The 17,701-nt window shown below is 40.2% G+C and overlaps 1 protein-coding gene across 3 annotated transcripts in view; it reads left to right on the plus strand.

Annotated features, from left to right (window-relative positions):
• MSH2 (mutS homolog 2) overlaps positions 1-17,701 on the plus strand; it is a 57,601-nt gene that overhangs the window by 8,413 nt on the left and 31,487 nt on the right. The window lies entirely within an intron of this gene.

The following is a 17,701-nucleotide window of genomic DNA, read 5'->3' on the forward strand; positions in this document are numbered from 1 at the left end:
GCACTCTTACAATATCTTGCCTTGAGGTTGTAGCCTGAATATGGTCGTCTTTATCTTTCGCCATCTTTCATACTGCTGCCTGTCACAATGTGTCTACCCTACTAATGAATAGCAGTATCAGTTGATAAGAGGCTTTACAGAATCTGGTGGATTTCTGCAGAAAATGTGCAGATAATTCTCAGTTTCACAGAAAGGGAATATCTTAAAAAGCATATTCCCACCGTGTGTGTGTGTTTCTTGGTTATATTCACCATGCAAACAAATGTTACACTTTTTTTTAAGCTCATGCTAAAATATAGCTATCCTCTTATCACCTAAAACCAGACTGCATGCAAACTTGGGTGAATGTTAGGTTAGTACATTGCAAAATGTATGTTAATGTGCATCTTAACAAAACAGAAAAGTCCAGAAAACTGAATTTAATTTTGAAACCTTCTCTAAGGCTCGTATTTCAGATGATGTAGGACTTTAGCACAGATCAGCAGTGCCAAAAATGAAATTTTGACTTGAGCACATTTATACTTTAATGAAGTTATATGCAAAGAGTAGTTTTCTCTCCAGATTTCTGCAGATTGGGTTATTCTGCTTCTCTTCTACAAATTTTTCTCTTTTTCTAAGCATTTGCAGAATGGTGCCTAGTAAGTTGCTGAAAGCACACTTAAAAGTATTATTAATGTGAAGCTGTAATACCTGTCCCCAGATTTATTAAATGTAGTATCTTAATGTTGTGTTACAAGAGCTTTCAACATGAGTTCTTGATGAGGTGCCCAGGATCTATTACTTCAGTCAGTTTTGAACCCTAAAATGCAAACCGACTTTAAATTAATGGTTATGCTTGCTTTAAGATGTTGAAAGTTGTTACTACCATTTGTAGCTTTTTTATGCCAAAGTAAACATTAGGAGTTTTAACATTTTTGTCAAACTCGTTCACTTGTTACTGTGCATCAGAAGTGCTGCAAGTTTGGAAAAGAGATGGTGCTTTCTGGAGCTGGAGTTTAATGACAGTAGGCAGAAAATGTAACTTGACTGTTTTGTAGAATTATGATCATCGTCTCCACATTTTATGTTGTGGTTCTATCTGGCTAGTACTGATTGTATTCAGGGAAAAGCTATATTTAAAGAAGGGGGGCAGTAATTAAGTTGAGTTAAGCTCTTAGTTGAAGTTTTTAAAAGTTGGTACATCTAATTGTTATGACTTTGAAAGAGATCATTGGTAACCTCCTGTGTTTTGCCCAGCTGTAAAAATCCCTGGGATTGTAATTTGTCAAAAGGAGTTTGTTTAAATCCGTACTTACATGCACTGAAATTCTATAATCATATTTTTCAGTTTTCCTGCAGCATTGTTATACCATACCTAAGCCTGTCTGAGTGCATCGGGCTCTCAAGTGCTACTTGGATTAATTTAATGCTTTGGCTTTGGGATAAAAGCAATGTATTTCACTCTTAAACTGCTGATACACCAGCACTATTTTAATGCTATTCAAAGTGTAGAAGACTGTTCTCTTTTAATCTGAAAGAACAGGCATAATAAAACAAATTTTTAGCGGGGCTGAGGAGATATATTGACAGTTTGCAAATCTTTCAAAAGATATTTGAATCGCCAAGTTGTTCTCTGTACACTGTAATGTAGATTGTGGCTGTTTTAAGAATTTAGAAGCACTTTAATTCGGAGTTTATAGATACTTTGAGAAGAAAATATCTGGACTTGTGTTCCTTTCCAAATGATACTGTTCCCAGGAAAGCAGTGCTTCCCTTGTCGTTGAGATGGGTCACTAATTATTTCTCAGCTTGAAGTGTGCCACGTTAAAGCAGTAGCACTCCATCCAGCACTAACCAGTGCAAATCTCTCTTTCAACTAGGCTAAACTATCTAGGTTTGACTGATGTTATGTGACGCTGTTTTGGAATAAGCTTGTCATTGTGCTTGTCCAGGAAATATTTTGACTTAACTTTTATTCCAGTAACATAGAACTTAACAATAAGAATCTTGTAGCCCTGTAAGACCTGCAGATGGTGCAAGTTATCTTTTGGAGCTAAATGGGTAAACTTTGGACAGTTTGACCAGCAATGTGACAAAATGACCAGCAATTTATGGATGAATGAGACAATATCATGTCAGTAGTCCATATTAACTATTGATGCAAGATACAGTAACAGTACACAGTACATACGCTTCAGATAAAATAATATTTGCCTACTGGAGCAGCTCCTAATTAGAACAAAGAAAACAGGGATTCCTGATACCTGTCTGTCTTGAAAGACACGGGGTTCTGCCCATGCCTGGCTGGTTTTCTGTGATTAAAAAAATAATTATCAGTCATAAGTACACAAGATACAGCCCTGCCCTCTGCCATGGAATGAGTTCAGAAGGCAGGTACCTGAGGTTCTTGCTCATTGCCTTGTCAGCATGTTTCTGAAATTAAATTGTAGTTGCAGAGACAGTAAGTGGAAATAAATATATTAATTGGATAACACGATTGAGCAAAATACAGCAAGCAACTTCAGTATGTTATGTTTCTTTTTCAGATACTGGAAAGTCTGAGGAATGTGGCTGAATGTGTAATACAGTGTTTGTTCTGTTCTGCCCCTAGAAGAGAACTTATGCTGAATATATTTCAACTTTTTTCTGTTTTGGGGGAAAACTCTCTCTGACATTGGTGCACAGCACGGATTTAAGATTCCAGCTAACCTTTTTAGTCCTCTGTGCACACTGTGGCTGAACCTCTTATACATCTATGTCTGATAGCAAAAAAGGGTACAGGGGTCTCGGTTTCAGAGAACCTGCAGTCTGTACTCGAATATGATTTGTTCTGATTCAAGCCTGCATTGAGCTGTATTCCTAAACCTTGTTTAGATAGGCTGCACAGGGGCCGTATTAAAAAAAAACCAGTCCAATCTCTAGCAGAGTCAGAAAATGATAGATTTCTGTAATTCCTTTAGTTAGGTTAGGGAGCTTGAGGTGAATAAATGGATGGCAGGGCAAAATTTCCTTGTATGTAGAACATTTTAATGAATCACAGTCTTGACTGAAAAATAAAGTAGCAGCTTGTTTAAAAATGAAAAAAGCAACTTGTTGCTAGCTAGTGTAGGCAGGCTTGAAAGCCTTTACAGTGCTTTATTTAGTCACAGATTAACCTGGCTGCTTTCTGTAGCAGATAAATGGAGGGGCAGAGTGGGGGAGTACACATGGGAGTTCCCAACAGGGCAGGCGCTTACAGTGCCCTTGAGGAAGCAGTGTGACTGAGGGCCTGTCAGGTGTGCATAAACACACAGTACGAATGGGAAGTGGTCAGGTGAGACTAGAAGCCTCTGTGCACTTGCAGGGCTGTGAGCTCCCTGGGATCACATAAATGTGATGAGATAGCTCATGCAACAGAAGTGCTGCAGTGGATGTTTGTGTGCTCTTTAGGAAGGCCAAGTAGGGAAGATGGAGAGGTTGCACTTTTTGCAAAGGAATGGCTTGAATGCACAGAGCTCTTCTTTGGAAAGGGCAGCAGGCCTGTCGAGAGTTTATGGGTCAGGATTAGAGGGCAGGGCAGTGAGGGGGACATCATGGTGAGTGTCTGCAGCAGACCTGCCCCATCAAGATGAGGAAGTGGACAAAGCTTTCTTTAGATGACTAGCAGGAACATGGTGATAGTAGGCCCTGGCCCTCATGGAGGACTTGAACCACACTGAAGCCTGCTGGATTGCAGCATGACGCTTCCATCCTTGTGCATCCTGGCAGACAAGTCAGTTGAATGTGAGTCAGCAGTGCGCCTTTGCAGCAGTGAAGGGTGACTGTGCACTGGGCTACGTTAGCAAGACCGTAGCCAGCAGCTTGGGGAAAATGTTTGTTCCCATCTACTTGGCAGTTGTGAGACTGCATCTAGAATACTGTATCCAGTTTGGAGCTTTGCAGTACAGGAGGGAGACTGGCAAACATCCTTGGAAATATCAAAAGCCATCTGGACACAATCCTGGGGAATGTGCTCTAGGGGACCCTGCTTGAGCAGGGGGGTTGGACTAGATCCCTAGAGGACCCTTCCAGCATCAACCCTTCTGTGATTCTGTGAAACAGGAGCCAGTGCAGCGAAGGGCTGCCAAGAAGAATAGTGGGCTGGAGCACATGGTGTGTGAGGAGAGGCTGAGGAAGCTGGAGAAGAGATGGCTAAGGGGCACCTAATTGCTGTTTTCAGCTACCTCGTGGGTAGGAGTTGTAGACAAGGTGGAGCCAGGCGCTTCTTGGAGGGGCACAGCAAAAGGATGGGACAAAACTGGCACAAGCGCAACAAGGGAAATTCCAGTTGAGTATAAGGAAAGAATTCTTCACCATGAGGATGGTCAGACCCTGGAATGCCCAAGAGAGGTTGTGGGATCTCTGTTCTTAGAGATGTTCAGTGTTCAACTGAAACTAGCCCTACTTTGAGCAAGGGATGGGCCTGGAGTCCCTTTCCAACCTAAATTATTTTGTGATAGGTTTTCACTGCTTATGTGTTCTTTTGTTTTCTAAAACTGTCCCTGCAAAGCATTGCAGATAGGATTTCTTGCTTCTGTCACTGTGTTTGGCAGCTTTGGAAAAACCATTAGGTAGTACCTCTCCAAAGTAATATACTGATTTCAAAGAGTTAAATTAGCAGGTGGTGGCCTGCATCTTAAGTAGAGGAGGGGAGAATTTCTGACTAGCTTAGAGTTTTTTTTCTGAATGACTTAATTAAAATGTATTTCAGCTGAACACTGGGAGTGCCCCTAACACCCGCAGAGAAGGTTCTGAGATACAGTTTGAATCTGAACTAGCTAGAAGATAGAAATGTTATTTGCTGTTGTCATGCAGAGCATGGCACAATAAATATTTTGTGTGAAAGAAGTCATTCCAGTGACATGAAAATTGTGTTGGCCTCCCAGTAAGCCCCTAGAAATGTTAGCAAAATGTCACCTTTGTCATTCCAAAAGTTATATAATCTGTAAGTCCTTTTGTGAAATGTTTGGAACTTGAAGCTCTCAATACTATTTTGTTAACCCTCTTCCCCTCCCTTTAACTATGCTTAATATTTGCAAAACTGCTTTTAGACCACTTGTGTTTCCGTTTGTTTTCCTTGTAAAACTGAGTTTGAGGATGAGTGCTACCTAGAAATATTGAACAAAAGCTCTAATGATCTAGCACATGCCAGACAGGCCACTTCTTTAGGAAAGAATTTCCTTCAAAGTTGGAGGCTCTTGAAAGCCATTTGAAAGTTTAGATCCTTGTGTTGCAAGTTTCCTTGTTTGAGGAAGGTGCCAGGGGCATGTGAAAAAGAGCTGAAAAACTTAACCCCTGAAAAAAGACCTCTTTTATGACACCTACAGGTGTTGGTATTTGGAAAGGAGAAATGCCTAAAAGCTGTTTGTTTTTGCATGCTTATCTGCAGGGATCAGCAATCAGCAATTCAAATCTGTAAATTATAATTGACATAAAACAGGCTGGTGCAGCACTGGAGCAGGTAGTCATAGCATCTCTTAGTTGGGGCTTTCAGCTCACCCAGTTCACCCTGACCAGTCCTTGCTTGGTACAAAACAAATACAAGGAAGAAGTGTTTAATCAGGTTCTTTCACATCTGAATTTGAGGCTCAAGCAAAATTAAATTGAAATTTGGCTGAAACTGTCAAACCAGGTTTCCGTTTCTTTTAAATAACAGAATTGCTTTTTATTTAGGGAAATATGAATGTTTAGCTGCCATACTGTTCTTTTGCTCTCAGCCTACCAAAAGGAGGTGGATGGTAATTACTGCAGTAGTTAAATTTTAAAGTTAAATTAAAAATTTAAAGTTTAAGTTTAAAGTTAAAGTGCAACTACTACAGTAGTTAAATCTATATTTGATTATTCAGGGATTATTATTATTATTTTTTTTTTTTCAAATCACATCCGTAAAGTAAATGGAGTTTCCAGTTTAACGAGTAAATGATATACTCCATGACCACATGGAAACTTTTACTACATGCACGTGCAAAGTAGTGGTCACAACTTTGAATATCATATACAAAAATATGGTGTTCTCTGTTTAAAACAAACAAACAACCCCCCCCAACCCCAAAACAATGAATGCACTGTTGTCTCTTACCTGTTTAATTTATATATTCACAAACATTGGAAAGGTGGCATGCTAGGAAACTGCAATTGCAAGTTCTTTGCAAGATAATTTTGTCTTGACATTTAGTTTAATTTTTCATGTATAAGAATTGTAAAAGCCTTTTAATACTTTGTTTACATATAATTTTGAGTTTAATTTTTCTCTGTATAGAATGAATATAAATGAAGAAGTGCTGGTCTTTTCCAGCAAAGAATCAGAACTTGTTCAGTATGTTCTTAGTTTGTACAAGTTTAAGGAAATACATGGGTTAACAATTTAAAAGAGCGTTGGTGTAGATGTAGTGTAGTAAATTTAATCTTAATTTTAATAATGTAAGGAACTTGAAAGGAATAAAAGCACTAAAAAAAATAATGAAAATATCTTCCCTGAGCTGTCCTAGCCTTTGAAGACCATGCAATAATGTTATTTTATCACTGGCTCCCAAAGTGCTGTATTTAATTAAGAAGGAAAACTGGCACAAAACCTCCACAGTGTAAGGAATTATACTGAGAAGCCGCTTCGTCTGGTTTCCAGCTTTGGCTTCTCTGGTAGGTTTTGGGTGGGGCAGTTTCACTACACAGTTTGATCGTGACTCTACAGTACTTAAGCACTTGCTCTGTTGTCTTCATTGTCCCTTTTTATCGTATGAAAAATGGAAGTTTATTAGCAGTTTCTAAAAAGATGGGCAGTTGTTTTCCAGGAAGTCTAAATCTTACGTTAATGTTCAAAGAAGTATCATGAAACTGTTTGTTCTTGTCTCTTTTTATATTAGTAGGGTTTCTTTGCCTTCATGTCCATGGTACTTGTTCACAACTGCTCTATATGTAAGGATTTCTTGGTCTTCAGTGTGATTCACAGGATTCAGTGTGCAGCTAAAGCTGCTTTTTTGCTTGACTCGTGCACATCATGTGGCAGCCTGCTATACTGAGAGAGTCGTTTTGTAATTGGCTGACACTTGCCACAACTGCTTTAAATCAAAAGGTGTAGTCATGCTTCCCCAGCTGTGGGTTGTCACCAGTTCTGTTGTATTGGCTCTGGCACTAGTGTTTGTGTGGCTGCTCAGTTCATCTCTTGACGGAGTATTTAGCCTGCTAAAATAAATAAGGGTACAATCTCACTTAGCATCTAATGCAGTAAATTACTAATTTATATTGTGAGTTGGATCTCACAATATGACTGCTGCAGGAGGGTAAACTGGATATTTGCCTATCTAAAATTGGAAGTGTGTTCTCTGAATCTGTTGAATGGAACTATTCACTACCATTTTGTATAATATATATGTATATGGAAATAAATTAATAAATCAAGTGTCTCCTAACATTGAGAAGAAAGAAAACATCTCATGTTTCTGCTGAAGTGTTTAGGAGACACTTAGAGAATCTTATGTGAATCGTTTTTGTTTGTACAGTTCCTTGAGGGTAAGAGACCATTTAGTCCAGCAAGTGTCTGCTGCATTTTTGAGGTGGGGGAGGATTTGCTATGTAAAACATTTTATGTTCAAAACTCAGCTTTGCTGAATGATTTCTTATGTGTTTTTTTTCGTTCAGTAAACATGCATGTTTAAAAGTTGGGAACTGTGATTATCATCATATGAAGTAGCTGTAAAGCAAGAAAGTTTCACTTTTATTTCAGCTCCTCTTTTGTGGTGCTGTTTAGTTCTTTAAGGACAATTTTGTTATTTCTGAACTGAGAATTAGTAATAGTGCAGCAAGCATAAATCAGTCTTTGCTCTGAATGACAATTCTCACTGATAGTTAAAAAATAAGTTTAACTCTCATTTGGGAAACATAACTTTTGGGCAGTGTAAAGGGAATAAACCTTCATTTACCTTTAACTTGGATAGCTGACTGTTACTGTAAGTAATCTACCTGGGCTGTGGAACAGAGACATTTGGTTTTGTTTATTAACTGCAATTAGGATGAGCATACAGGTTTACATTGGATGTCCACGTTTATGAAAGTTTCTTTAGAATATAGACAGGAACACCACTTTTTATTTTACATGTTTGACTATTTTCAGAGCTCAAGTCTCATAGAGCAGGGCTGGTCTGTCATGGGGACTGTGGAGTAGTCCCGACTTGGAACTGAATCAGCAGGAAGCTGATCAGAGGGTGACATTGGTGGGTCCCTTGGGGTCCCTGCTGCAGAGTATGGGTGGCCTCTGTCCCATCTGGAGTGAAACAGTGGGACCCTTGACAAGCTCTGGTCATTGCATAAAGAAATGCTCCTGGGGATCCTTCTCCTTATTGCTCTGAAACACATGGCTTGCAGCCTGGAGCTTTTGGCTATGTGAAGAGACAGGTGTGTGATTGTACCATCAGGAGCATTGCCAGCCCTGCCTTATAAATGAAGAAAAATGTTTTGTAAACTTTCTGCTTCTTTCACTTCTCACAGGGGGAAATTTGTGTGTGTGTGCCTCTGTCATGTGGTTCTTTGTTTTGACCTGTGTCCTGGCTAGAAGAGGAAGAGCTGAGCTCTCATTGTAGAGCTGCTGCTTTATTTGCATATGCCTCAGAATGATGCCAGGCGCTGCCTTCCCTCTGAGTCTAAAAATACTGCCTTTGCAGCAGTCTGCTTCAGGAGCAAAATCCTAATTGCATCAAATGGTATCACAAGGATAAGACCTGAGATTTTATTTTTCTGCTGAAGAATCAGTTTTTCTTCTTTACCTTCTTAATCTGCTGGGGTCAGGAAATTTTAAACACCTGTGCAAAAATAATGACTTCTTGGTAACCTATTTCAGAATACATAAGACTGTTGTAAAGTATCTGGGGGAAAAAATATTATATTGGAGGTAACGGTGCATATTCTGATAATCCTGCTTGTTTTTTTGTTTTTCTGAGCTCATTGGCTTGTAGTAAGCCTCACAGTCAATACATACAGCCTCCAAAGCTTTGCTTAATTATTATAGAAAATAGTTATTTTGTGCCTGGAATCCTTGATGTAATCTCAGGGCTTTAATTTGCAATCTCTAGACTTTGACAAAATATGCAAATAACGTATACAGCAATTCATGTAGGGTGGAGAAGAGTCTGTTGCCTCTCTACTACATTTTTATTTTGTGTTATATAAATGTAATTGATGTAGGGGAGTGAACTCTGATCTTTGGAAGAATGTATGTATTGAGTTCCTTTAAAAACTTACTTAAAAGCAAACCCTTCTGAAGCTGCAAATACCAGTTATTCTTTTGATAGTAAGATGGTTTGGGAACTAAATTAGGAAAGTTAGAAAAGGCAGAAGATGGCTTGGATGTCTCTTTCTATATAATGTGGCTTAATTTTTCAGGTTAAGCAGCAGGTAGCCTGCTGTGGAGCACTTTCCTCTAGCTGCTTAGTAGCACACTGTGCACCAAGTGCTCTGGAAGTGTGTGCTGTAGGTTTTCTGTGGCCCCCCGAGGGTCAAACCCTGCCTATAAAAGCTTGGACTCTGCGTGACAATGGACTACTTCAATAGGGTTGCAAGAAATAGTCAGTTGTCTTCAGCTGCACATTTGATAGTTTAAGAAAAAAAGAAAAAAAAAAAGCTGGCAGTTCAGTGAAAAGACCTATCCTGTAATAGTGGAATGAAGGTCAAATTCCTCATGCCTAGCGCTAAATGCATCCTGAGAGCATCAGATACTTGCATGCAGATCCTTTGACTAGAGTTCACTTCTGAGTTGAGGAAGGAAGCATGGGAGGGTGAAGAGCAGCAGGATAGATCTCTCTTTTTGGTGGCAGTGCTGGATTTTGCCAACTTAAAGTGTTTGTAGGACTATGGCCTGAAGATGTGGTTTCCTAGTCAGCTTAAGCCAACGTTGGGATATGAGGGGGCTTGTCTGTGCCTAGCAGTGTGACCCCTTCTGTGTGACCCCACAGTGATATGGTCCAGGGATCCACACTGGTGGAAAGCTGATACAGCCACAAAATGGAAGGTGTGTGTTTAAGGAGGAGGCTGCTACCAGAAGCATTGCCTTTAGTGTCAGCCTGTGGAGTGTTTGTTCTTCCTCCATGTGGCACAGCTTGCTTGTGTGGCAGGTTGTAAAGAGCAGGCCAGCCCCTCTGGTGGTCCTCAGCTTTCAAGCCACACCTGTGAGCTGGGTTACAGTTGATTCCTGTGATTTTCTTTTCTGCAGAGGAAAAAGTTCTGAAAATGTGGCTGGTTCTAGAATTGGGCATCATCACAAAGTCTTTTAAGAAGCCAGGACGTTCATCGTAGTGCAAAGATCACTGTAATTTTACTGGGATGACAGCATTGTCTTTGTAAGAAAACAAATGTGACAGGTAAATTGTAAAATATTTTACCACAGAGCACTTTGTTCCTGGTTTGCTGTTTTTGTCAATCTACTTTCTCTACTATACAGTATCTTTTCACCGTTGGAAGCCAGTAATTTCACATCCCCACATAAAGCAGTGATGCGCTTTAAACTGAATCGATGATGTATATATACATTGTTGTACTCTGTTGCTATGTTCTTCAAAATGATGTTCTATCAGCCAGTTATGTTTTCTCATATTTTAGTTCTTTTTTAGGTTGTAACAGTGGTTTTCAGGGGGGCAGGGTGGAGGGAAGCCATAGAGAGGTCATGTGATAGTACAAAGGCATTTAAAATATGCTGTTAAATTGAGAAAACGGGCAATTTTCTGGTAACGTACTAGAAAGAAATGACAGCAGATCTCATGGTTTGACCAGAAGAAGGTGGTAAATGAAAGAAGAGCTTGAGCTGTTTAGTGTGGAAGTGGATGCATTTTAAGATGCAGGCAGCTGTATGGCAGAGTTAATGAGAGAAAAACCTTGCTGTTTACCTGGGTGCAAGCCTCTTGCACAGGCCTTTGGAATTTGCTGGCCTGTCTGTCTGTGAACTACAGGCCTTTGTGCACGCACACATATTTGTGGGGGAGGCGTGGGCAGGGAGGGCTGAAAGAGAACTCATTCAGTCTACGGATGAACAGCTTCTGACACTAACTCAGGCTTTCAATTTTGAACACTAGAAATATTGGGGTGCTAAAATGTATCCATTTATTTAAAAGAAAAATTCCGATCCCCTGCTTTGGAGACTCTCATATGTAAGATGTGCTAGAGAGTTATGTATACAACTCATTTAGAGAACAGTTTTCTCGGTTGTTGATGAAACAAAAACCTTTATTCAAATTCTGCATCTTCAAAGTACTAGAAGAACTACGCTTAGGGCAAGTCCCATGAAAGGCTGTTCCTGCTTGTTAGGTAAATATTGCCACCTACTGGAGGCTCACTTTAGTGGCAGAAGTTGGAGCAATTTCTGTCTGTAAAGAATCTCGGGAAACCACTTGTCAAAGTGTAAGCTGAGGTGGGGAAGGAGAAGCTCAATGATGTTAAGTCTATGGTGTTTGAGTAAAATGAACTGATTTTTGCCTGTATTACTGTCTCAAGCTGATATGTGTATTACTCAGATTTTGTGTTCTCTTTCCAATTTACTTTTACAAGGATTATTCTAGTTTTGTAACAAAATCTTTTGTATAAATGATTTGGGATGCTAAAGGCTTTCAAAAGCATGTGTAGATTGTCTAGAAATAAATGTCTTGCATTATTATTTCTTTGTGCTTGTCTGAGAGCTTTTGACTTATTTTTATAAATGGATGTAACAGCTCTCATTATATCAGGCAAAATGGCCTGGGACAGCTACTTGAGCAGTATAATTTTATGCTGCTAGGATATGTGGACTAGAATAAGCGGAATCTCAGTGCCTGGACTTCAAGAATCTAACTTGTTAAGTGTGTCCAGAGAGAGCTTAACTGAGTTACTTTGGATTAAGAAGAGATTTGAATTTTAAAGAAATGTGATGGAAACCAAAATAAGGGTCCACAAGGTGTTTTTCTCATTCCCTTGTATAAATGAAATCTAAAATTAAGCTGGTGTAACTATGCATGTAGTGAAACTTTTATAGTAGCATTAAGGCCTTAACATATCTTAAAGCAGTCCTTAATATGCTTCTTATGTAAGTGGAGCTTCCTGCCAAAATTCATTGTAATCAGGTTGAGTAGTAAAAAAAAATTTTTCTTAGTCTTTAGTCATAGAAAGTCTTTAGTTGATACAGGATACAGTTATATGCTCTTTAGAAAATTCCACTGTTGTCTGGTCATGGAAGAGAAGTTACAATCTTTAAGATCTTTTTAGAAGTAATTGATCTTCTCCAATAAGAGAGTGCATTCTTCATTTGATTTCAGTGCTAACGTTTCTTTTCCTAACATCATGTGGAGTTTTTAGTGCTCTTGCTGAAAAGATCTCTTATTTTTCCCATGAAAATGGCTGGCATAAGTTGGCATTTTAAGTAATTACTCTAGTAATAATTAAATATATCTTATTTATTTATGGATCTTGGTTTCATAATATGATAAAAATTTCATGTTTCTTTTTCTGAGCAGAACTGTTTGGAGGAAGTGCTCTTGTTCCTGTGTGCGCAAAGAACAGAGGAATAGAATTGCCCGAGGTCTTGCAGGTCTGGGGAGGAAGGGTTCAAACCTCAGTGCTTTATAACTCAGCTTGTTGTACACTTCACTAGATTATTAGTTTTATGTCCTGGGCATCCTTGCCTCGGCACTTAAAAATGTCCTATTTAATCTAACAAAAAAACCCTCTACTACTTATTTGGTTGTTTATTTTAATCTATTAGCTCATTTGCCCGCTCGTTCTTGTTCTCGCTTGCCCGCTCGTGCTTCCTCGCTCGTGTGCTCTCTGGTGTGTTCTCTTGCTCTCGTTCTCTCGCTCGTTCTCTCGCTCGTGCTCGCTCTCTGGCTCGCTTGTTCTCTCGCTCGTTTGCTTGCTTGCTCTTGTTCTCGCTCGCTTGTTCTCACTCGTTCCCATTCTTCCTCACTCGTTCCTGTTCTTCCTCGCTCGCTTGCTCTCCTTCTTGCTCACTCTCACTCGTTCTCGCCCGCTTGTTTTCACTCGCTTGCTCGTTCTCGCTCGTTTTCGCGCTCTCTCTCTCTTGTTCCTCACTCGCTCGTTCCCGTTCTTCCTTGCGCTCTCGCTTGCTCTTGTTCTCGTTCATTCGCTCGCTCACTCGCTTGTTCTCTTGCTTGTGCTTGCTCGCTTGTTGTCTCTCTCCCGCTGTCTTTCCTGCTGTCTCTCCCGCTCTCTCGCGCACCTGTTCTCTCTCTCGCTGGTTCTCGGTTGCTCGCTGGTTCTTGCCCACTCGTTCTCGTTCTTGCTCGCTCACCTGCTTGTTTGCTCTTGTTCCCTCGTTTGCTCTCGTTCTCTCTCTCTTGCTCTCGTTCTCGCTTGTTCTCATTCTCGCTCACCTGCTCGTGCTTGTTCTCGCTCGCTCGCCCGCTCATTAGTTCTCACTCATTTTCGCTCGCTCTCTGTCACACTCGCGCTCTCGTTCTTGTTCTTGTTTTCTCTTGTTCGCTCGTGTTTTCACGCTCGCTTGTTTTCTTGCTCTGTTTCTTGGTCGGTTGCTCATTTCTCACTCTTTTCTCTTGCTCGCTCTTTACTTTTTCCTCGCTCGTTTTTTCGCTTGCTCATTTTTTCTCTCGCTCGCTTGCCCTTTTCATTGCTTGCTCGCTCACTTTTCTTCCCTTGCCTTTTCTCTCACTCACCTTTTCATCACTCACTCACTCACTTTTCATCCCGCGCCTTTTCTCTCTTGCTCGCGCGCCTTTTCTCTCGTCTGCTTTTTTCACCCCTCGTTTTTCACCCCATGTTCACCCGCTTTTTTCTCGCGTTCGCTCATTTTTAATCCCTCGTTCGTTTTTTCTCGTTCGCCTGCGTTTTCCCCATTCGCCTGCGTTTTCCCACCCGCATTTTCCCTTGCGTTCACCTTTTTCCTCTCGTTCGCTTGTTTTTAATACCTCGTTCGCTTTTTTCCTCTCGTTCACCTGCTTTTTATCCCTCGTTTTTCACCCCTCGCCCGCTTGTGTTTTTCACCCCTCGCCCGCTTGTGTTTTTCACCCCTCGCCCGCTTGTGTTTTTCACCCCTCGCCCGCTTGTGTTTTTCACCCCTCGCCCGTTTTTCCTCACGTTCACCTTTTTTCTCTCGCTCGCTCGTTTTTAATCCCTTGCTGTTTTCTCTCGTTCGCCTGCTTTTCTCTCGCTCGTTTTTGATCCCTCCCTTGTTTTTCTCTCGTTCGCTCGGTTTTAATCCCTCGCTCCTTTTTCTCTCGTTCGCCTGCCTTTTTCTCTCATTTGCTTGGTTTTTTGCTCGTTTTTTTCTGCTTGCTCGCTTTTCATCCCTTGCTCGTTTTTTTTCTCTTGATTGCTCATTTTTAATCCCTTGCTCGTCTTTAACCCCTCGCTTGTTTTTTCTCTCGCTCACTTTTAATCCCTTGCTCGTTTTTAATCTCTCACTCATCTTTAATCCCTCGCTCATTTTTTCTCTTGCTCACTCGCTGTTTTATCGCTCACTTGTTTGTTTTTCTCTCGCTTGTTTTTCTCTCAATGGTTTTTTCTCTTGCTCACTTGTTTTTTTTGCTCATTTTTTCCTCGCTCACTTGTTTGTTCGCTAGCTTTTTCTCTCGTTCGCTAGCTTTTTCTCTCGTTCGCTAGCTTTTTCTCTCGTTCGCTAGCTTTTTCTCTCGTTCGCTAGCTTTTTCTCTCGTTCGCTAGCTTTTTCTCTCGTTCGCTAGCTTTTTCTCTCGTTCGCTAGCTTTTTCTCTCGTTCGCTAGCTTTTTCTCTCGTTCGCTAGCTTTTTCTTGCTCACTTGTGTTTTTTTTTCTCGCTTGCTCATGTTTTTCGCTTATTTTTTTTTCTCTTTATTGCTTGTTTTCTCTCTCTTGCTTGGTCATTCTCTCGCTTGTTCTTGCTCATTCTCTCGCCAGCTGGTTCTTGCTCGGTTGCTCGCTCGTTCTCGCCCACTCGTTCTCGTTCTTGTTTGCTCGCTCTCTCATTTTTGCTCGCTTGCTCTTGCTCTCCCTCTCCCTCCTGCTCATGCTCTGTTGCTCTCACTCGTTCTCTCTCGCTCGTTCCTGCTCGTTCTCTTGCGCGCTCGTTTGTTCTCTCTCATGCTTGCGCTCGCTCATTCTTGCTCCTTCTTGCGCGTTCTCTCTCTCTCGCACGTGTTTTCTCTCGCGTATGTCCATGTTCTCTCGCTTGCTCGCTTTCGCACTCTCGCTCGCTCATGTGCTCTCTCGTGCTCTCTCGTTCTCATTCGTTCGTGCGCGCTCTCTTCTCGCGCGCGCGCTCTCATGCTCACTGCTTTGTGCTTCTTTGTGCTCCTTCGCTTGCTCGCGCTCTTGCTTGCTCTCTTGTTTCTCTCTCTCTCATTCATGCTCTCTCACTCTTTTGCTCGCTCTCGCTTGTTCTTGCTTTCTCTTTCTCTCTCTCCTGAACTGTTAGTCTTTTCTGTGTTAGTAGTAGATTGAGTCACACCTCACAGCAACAATACAACATGGGAAAGCATGAAACGCTAGCAGTTGGATTCAGAAAATCCAACAAAAACTTGGATATACTGTTCTTCTAGAAGAGCACATTAAGCCTAATGTTGCTGTTACTGCACAGAATTCAAAGAGGAGAAATAGTCATGATTTTGAATAGCAGGAAGAAAAATTGTGGGATATCGCGTCCCAGTTCAGGAAAAGTAGTTGTGTTGGTTTTGAGTTACATTAGTTGAGATTTTGTTTGGTATTTTTTGTGGTTTAATTTGCAAATTTAAGCAACAGTCTTGGAACTAAGATTTCATTTATTTCCTAATGAAGTTTCTCTGGTTATAATTGTTATCTTGACTGTGATTCCTTAGGTCTGTGGTACAAAGTTTGATTTATTTTCCTTTCTCTTTCTGCTTTGCAGGAGAGACAAGTTATCCAACATTGTCAGCAGCTGTTTGGTTATACTACTTGGATGTTGGGTTTTTTTGTTTTGTTTCCTCAGTCATGATCCTTACATTGAAATCAAGTGGCAGTTTTTGTTTATTATTAGTTGTGAGCAGTAGGCATGGTTTATAGTTGCATTATCTTAATATAGACCTTTCTGTTCAGTATCCTTGTAGGCATTCTAGCAATACAGGAAATTGTTATGCAAAATGTGGAGTGAACATAAACCTGTCAGCCTTACATTTTTGGTTGGCAAATGTGAAGAGGAGAAAGAACAATACTAGGAGGGTCATGAGATGTTAGTCTAATTAGCATGATTTTGGAAGAGGAAAATTGTATCTTGCTGATCTGAGAACTCTTTGAACTTGTCATTGTAGTGGGCAAAAAAAAAAATTGAATAAATTAGGCCTTTCAGAATGCCTTTGACAAGCTCTTACCCAGGAGGCTGTTTAACAATCTGCGGGAGTCATGGGATGAAAGTGAAGGGGTTGTTTGTATAGAATTGTCTAAAAGGTATGAGAAAAAAAAATAGAAGGTCAGTTTTAGTCTTGGCAAAGGTAAACTCAAGGGTCTAAGAACTGCATTTGAGATGCTCTCTAATGGTCAGAATAGGGAGTTTGCTAATAAGGTATCGACATTTATAGGTGACACAAGTAAGAGCCAAACTTTTAATAGAAACCAAAACAGGTTGAGTGATTGGACAGAACAGGCACAGATTGTTTTCTTAATGAAAATAAATATAAAACAGTATGTATAGGAAAAAAGAATGTAATCTGTCTCTGTCTTAGAGAGCTTTGCATGGACTCAGAAAAGGCATTAGGTATCTATATATATCTGGACAAGCCTCTGTGTAGCTGAGTTTTAAAAATAAGATAATGTGTTATTTTAGAAACTGTTGCTGCAAGTTTTTTCCAAGTACAAAACGTAATAAGATTCAACAAGTGACTGAATATGTATATATGACTGCCAGGAATATTGATTGAGTAAGGACCTCTTGGAAGGGTTGTTAAATGAAATACTCGTGACTTAAACATAAGTGATCGGAAGCCAAGATATAATCTAACGTAGAGGATGGATTTGAATGTTGCACATTCTTGCATGACTGAGATTTGTCATCAAAAATCAGATAAAATAATTTTTATACTGGAAATTTTAATGTGGAAGTCATGGAGTTGCCTGTAACTTCAACAGTTTGGATAAAATGACCAAACTCTGGTTTCCTGCCCCAGTCAAAAGTAGCAATTTTTCTAGGTTAAAACTAATTTTTTTACAGTTGGGTAAACTCTCCAAATGTCTTTTTACTTTCTTCCTAGTGCTTCTTTAAGTGAAGAAAGATGGTTTTTGTTTTTTGTTTTTGTTTTTTCCCTAAACTAAAACTTGGTGCAGCTTTGCAGGTAAGAAAACACAAGGTATTTGTGACTACTGACATCTCTATCTGGAGTGATGTGTGGTAACATTTTGAATAACTTTAGAATAATAAAATAGTTTTGCATTTGCAGTAACCATGTTAAAGAATAAACAGGGTAGTGATAAGAACATGTGGGTATGCATTACGGACAAGCTTTCAGTGAATCCTGTCTTGTTTTTTGCCAAAGCAAGTGTTTCCAGATTACCAGATTAAAAATGGTTAAGTGACTTGGTTCCTCTGAAGAGGAACAAGTTGCTGGAGGTTGTCCCTAGTTTCAGTAAGCTCTGACAGGGGCTGAAGATACTTTGAGGAAAAGCTTTGCAGATGAGATTTATTCCTTCTGGAATCCCCTGAGGTAGGCATTTAGTTGGCTTACGTTTAGGATGCTAAGCAGTTGCATCAAGTATCTTTTGTGTTTTTTTGTTTTTTGTTTTTTTTATAAAGCAA

The sequence above is a fragment of the Apteryx mantelli genome, chromosome 3, assembly GCF_036417845.1.
Source record: "Apteryx mantelli isolate bAptMan1 chromosome 3, bAptMan1.hap1, whole genome shotgun sequence".
In the NCBI taxonomy this organism is placed as follows: domain Eukaryota; kingdom Metazoa; phylum Chordata; class Aves; order Apterygiformes; family Apterygidae; genus Apteryx; species Apteryx mantelli.